The 5354-nt window shown below is 50.6% G+C and overlaps 1 long non-coding RNA gene across 1 annotated transcript in view; it reads right to left on the bottom strand.

Moving 5' to 3' along the window:
- Positions 1-4855: 4855 nt before the first annotated feature.
- LOC121045148 (uncharacterized) overlaps positions 4856-5354 on the bottom strand; it is a 5416-nt gene continuing 4917 nt past the window's right edge. The window contains exon 2 of the long non-coding RNA XR_005797610.1: positions 4856-5146. This is a non-coding gene — a long non-coding RNA (uncharacterized LOC121045148). The remainder of the gene's footprint in view (positions 5147-5354) is intronic.

The raw sequence follows: 5354 nt of genomic DNA, 5'->3' as shown, positions 1-5354 counted from the left end.
AAAAAAAAAAAAAAAGAGGTGCCTGAGTGGCTCAGTCGGTTAAGCGTCCGACTTCGGCTCAGGTCGTGATCCCGCGGTTTGCGAGTTCGAGCCCCGCATCGGGCTCTGTGCTGACAGCTCAGAGCCTGGAGCCTGCCTCGGATTCTGTGTCTCCCTCTCTCTCTGCCCCTCCTCCGCTCATGCTCTCTCTCTCTCTCTCTCTTTCTCTGTCTGTCTCAAAAATAAATAAAACATTAAAAAAATGTTTTTAATAAAAAAAAATAATAAAGTGGGGACAGAAGACAGAGAGAAAGTCCTGACGACCATCAAATGCCTGGCCCCATTTGTTCCTGAGGTCCAGCTGCCTTCCCACAGCCTGGCCCCTCCACTCGTCTTTGGCGACCAATTGCCAATAGTTCCTCATTTTGCTCAAGCTAGTGTGAGTTGGTTTATTGTTATTTGCAACCCCAAGAGCCCAGAGTTACCTACTAGACCCACTGCCTCACTTTACAGATGCAGAAATGGATTCCCAGAAAGGCTGTGACTTCCCTAAGGCTATGAGGTTACTGAGGGGCTAGGCTGGAACTGAACCTGGAGTTTCCAGACTGTAGCTCCCACGTGTTTCTGCACAGCTTCTCTCACTGCAGTGTGCCATGTGACATTCTAAAGCCCATTGGAGATTTCCAGAATCCTCAGTTGGAAGGAAAGGCATCTGTACCTCCTTCTATCCACGAAACAAAAGGGAAAGGATAAAAAATAGGAGACCACCAAAACATAACTGGAGGCCTAGAACCTGGAGGGTCGGCACAGGAAATTGAGAGTGGGAAGAACAAAGCCGGGCTTGTTAGAGGGGAAAACTAAAAGGACATCACACTATTTGTGGCTGAGCTCTCACACCAAGGCTAAAAGAGAGATGACTGACAGACTCACTCAAGGGTCGACTGCCCGTGGGTCCCAAGCCTCCCGGCCTTCTGAGGTCTCCCTTATAAAATCAGGTGGCTGGAGGGGAGAGGCCCAGATGCTTATCTCTGCATAGTTGCGCAGCCTGGCTGGCCCCCGTTTGGTCCTGTAGTTCGTGATCTCCTCCTGTTCCCTCACCCCACCTAAGACAGGCCTCCTTCCTGCCTCCCACCTCCCAAGCGCCACTGACAAGGTCGCACGTATGTGACTTTCCCTGAAGGTTTGGGTTAACAAGGGTGATGGGCCCTGGCGGGTCACATGATATATGCAGGAACAGAGTGGTCGCTGCTAAATAGAGGGCCTAACAGCCTGGACTGGAAATGTGTGGCAAGACGACGTGTGTAGACAACCAAGAACTTCAGTTTGATCCCAGCGACCTTGCTAGAAGCAGCTTCTGCAGCACCACGAGGCAATTATGCAAGGGCTTCAGGAAGAAGCGGCTGGGAAGACAGGTTGTTTGGCGACCCCCCCCCCAAAGCTACATAGGACACGGCAGATCTCTACCCAGGACGGGCAGAATCCCTTGGCCAACACGCCAGTAACCCGGGGCGACCCAAGAAGCCACAATCCCTGTGAGGGGTCTGAGCCTGGCGCAAATAGTACCTCAGTGCGTTCCTGGGGCAGACGGCAAGTTTTGGGCAAGCCCGAACCCCACCTTCTGCAGAACCCGTCCAGCAGATTACATTTCAAGCACGTACGTGATGTGTATCAATCATCGCTGACCTCGAGACACCAGCCCTCCTACCTCAGGTATTCCTGGGGTTCCCCCGGGGCCCTGCCTGCAGCTGGGTTTCTCCTTTTCCCCTTGTGATCCCCAAAGAACCCCAAACTGCAGCCGGCAGCCCACTCCGGCATTTTAACTCTTTTTATCGAAGACTTTGCGTTACTCTTAGGTCTTGCGTTCTGTGAACAAAAATGTTAGTCGAGGTGCCTTTCCCCATCCCAGGAGTAAAAGTGATTCTCTGTAAAAGTGATTCTGCCTGGTTCTGGACCAACAGATACAATACACAGGCCCCAGCAAAGCACACGTCCCCCCATCTCCAAAACATTAACCTGGTCCTCGTGTGTGGTTACAGCATTTCCCATACCCAAAAGTGGGACACATATTCTGATACTGGCCCAGAAATCTGCACCATCAGAATACCCTAGAAAATCCAGGATGTACTGTCTTACCTATTTTGCCACGTATCTACCACTCACACCAGCAATGGAAACAGTATCAACTGTATGACTCCCCCTTAACCTTGGAAATATCGGGACCCCTCAGGGGAGCTTCTCAGTCTCGGACACAGGAGACAGCCTCGGGGAGCCTCTAGAATCCTGATAAGCCGTGGGAATCAGACGGGTTTAATTTCAAGATGCTTGGCAGTCCCCCGGAACCCCTCAGTGCTGGTGACCTGCTCCAGCCAGGTTCCTCGGAGCACCCAGAGCACCTGCCAGGCTGGCCACATTCCTCCTTGGGCTTCCCCCTTTTTTTTTAAGCTCCTACTTGAGGCCAGTTCCGCCAGGCCCTCTGCACGAGAACCCACAAGGTTCACGGAGGACTCCAGCTCCGTCGCCGTGGGGAGAACCCTTGACAATCCTGGCCACGAGGGGTAGGACACCCCCCCCACCCCCCGCTGCCACTGGCTTTGGCTTCCTGCGGTGAGCAGTGCCCAGACAGCTCACGAGCAGATGGCGTTTCAAGTGTGTTAAAATGCCTATACTCAGAACTACTTTAAGATCAAGTTAGTTATTAGACTCACTACTAGATCTCTCTGTTTAGTGTTTTCATAAAGAAGCACATGCATTGGGGCACCTGGGTGGCTCAGTCAGTTGAGCGTCCGACTTCAGCCCAGGTCATGATCTCGCGGTCCATGGGTTCGAGCCCCACATTGAGCTCCGTGCTGACAGCTCGGAGCCCAGAGCCTGTTTCAGATTCTGTGTCTCCCTCTTTCTCTGACCCTCCCCTGTTCATGCTCTGTCTCTCTCTGTCTCAAAAATAAATAAACATTAAAAAAATTTAAAAAAAAAAAGAAGCACATGCATCATTGTATCACAATGTTTTCAAAATATTTTCATCATTACATTTGAACACAACTGGTTTTTTTTTTGTTCCAAAGTATTTTGCTTTATACATCTAAAGTGCATTTATGTATTTTTCTGGGAAGGGGCCCATAGACTTCAGATTGCCAAACAGACCGAGAGCAAAAACAAGATAGAAATTGGGGTGCCTGACTGGTTCAGTCGGAAGAGCGCGTGACTCTTGGTCTCAGGGTCATGAGTTCAAGCCTCACATCGGGCATAAAGATTACTTAAATAAAAACTTTATTTCTAAAAAAAATTTTTTTAACGTTTATTTATTTTTTGAGAGAGAGAGAAAGACAGAGTGTGAGTGGGGGAAGGGCAGAGACCCAGAATCTGAAGCAGGATCCAGGCTCCAAGCCGCCAGCACAGAGCCCGATGCCGGGCTCGAACCCACAAAACCGTGAGATCATCACCCGAGCCGAAGTCCGACGCCCAACCGACTGAGCCACCCAGGCATCCCACTTAATTAAAAACTTAAAAAAAATAAAACACAACAAAATAAAAATTATGTCTGTCTGAACTCTGGGAAGAGGGTCCAGCCATAAGATACTTCGCAGGGGGGACATTCTATGTTTTTAAGAGAAAATAAAAGTTGTTTGTTTGGGAAGGGCATCTGTTTATGCAAGATAATGAAGAAGGCCCAGGAGGTCGGGGCAGTAGCATTATTATGGTCAACATGGTCAGCATATAAATAAATGAATAGGTCTAATACCTGAATCAATGATACAGTATGCTCAGGTGATGCGTGCTGGGAAAACACAGGGCAGGGTGAGAGAGATCCGGGTTGGGGCGCCTGGGTGGCTCAGCCGGTTGGGCGTCTGACTTCAGCTCAGGTCATGATCTCACGGTTCATGGGTTCGAACCCTGCGTCGGGCTCTGTGCTGGCGGCTCAGAGCCTGGAGCCTGTTTCAGATTCTGTGTCTCCCTCTCTCTGTGCCCTCCCCTGTTCACGGTCTGTCTCTGTCTCAAAAATAAATAAACATTAAACAAATTGTAAAAAAAAAAAAAAAAAAAAGAGAGAGAGAGAGAGAGAGAGATCCGGGTTGTGGCGCAGAGCGGATGCAACTGTAAATCGAGAGGTCAGGGTAGGCGCCTTGAAGACTCATTTGGGGCAGAGACTTGAAGGAGGGGTTGACATGAGCCTTGATGTTATCAAGGAACCGTGTTCCAGGGAGAAGGACAGCAGGTGCAAAAGCCCGGGGGTAGGTGTATGTTTGGTATGTTGGAGGACGTCAAGGAGGCCAGTGTGGCCAGAGTGGAGGAAATCATTAGGAAACAACAGGACTGAGCCAGTTTCGCTCCCGTCTCCAGGAAGTTTGCTCTCTACCCTCCACCCCTGGCGCGGTGTGCCACACACCCACCTGCTCTGGGGCCTGTGCAACTATTGTGGAAACCACGGCCCATTGTGGTCCCGGCTCATTTGGCACACTCCGATGTGTTTAAGCTCAAGGGGTAAAAACAAAAAACCTTCTCTCTGCCAACAGGTGGGTATGGCCGCCGGACCAGAAAATAAAAGTCGTGTTTGTCACCGGAGGGAGACAGAAGGATGCAAGGGGGAGGTCCCAGCTCTGCCACTTAACAAGCTGAGGGGCAGCAGTCACCATGCTCGCTTCGTTGACTCTGTTGCCACGTATGTAAACTGAGGTAACAACCCCTGGGAATGTGAGGCTGGAAGGCAAAAAGCAGCCTCCGCGTCCCAGCCTGGCTGTAGCTCACCATGCGGTCACCCCCTCCAATCCTGGCCCGGAAGGCCCCTGTGCTTCTCCTTTGACCTCACCTCCCTTGAAAGTCAACACCGACTTGAGGACCCGAGGGTCAGCTCCGGCGCAAGGTAAGATCTCCGCGTGGCCTCTGTTCTATTTTTAATCCTGAAGTCTCCCACGTCATTTAATGCTTGAAGTCTTTTTAGGGGGGAAAGCCTAAATCCTAAATAAATAAAAATGTGCATTAGGTGGGGTGCCTGGGTGGCTCAGTCGGTTAAGCGTCCGACCTCGGTTCAGGTCATGATCTCCAGGTTCGTCGGGTCAAGTTCCGCATTGGGTCTCCGTGCTGACAGCTCAGAGCCTGGAGCCTGTTTCGGTTCTGTGTCTCCCTCTCTCTTTGCGCCTTCCCCTCTTGCACTTTGTCTCTCTCTCTGTGTCTGTAAAATAAATAAAACATTTTTTTTTAATAATAAATAAATAAATATGTGAATCAGAAACTGGCACAGTCTTGTAATCATTTGAAAGACGTTGGCCAGAGATCACCCTCTGGGACTCCTTGTCCTCTGCTGCCATCGTCTGGAAGGAGGTGGGACTGCAGGGACATGGAGGGACAGAGACCCACAGGGCAAGGTGTGGGTGCGGGGG

The sequence above is a fragment of the Herpailurus yagouaroundi genome, unplaced genomic scaffold, assembly GCF_014898765.1.
Source record: "Herpailurus yagouaroundi ecotype Mexico unplaced genomic scaffold, PumYag 189, whole genome shotgun sequence".
Classification (NCBI taxonomy): Eukaryota; Metazoa; Chordata; class Mammalia; order Carnivora; family Felidae; genus Herpailurus; species Herpailurus yagouaroundi.
This window is presented reverse-complemented; position numbering and strand designations above follow the sequence as displayed.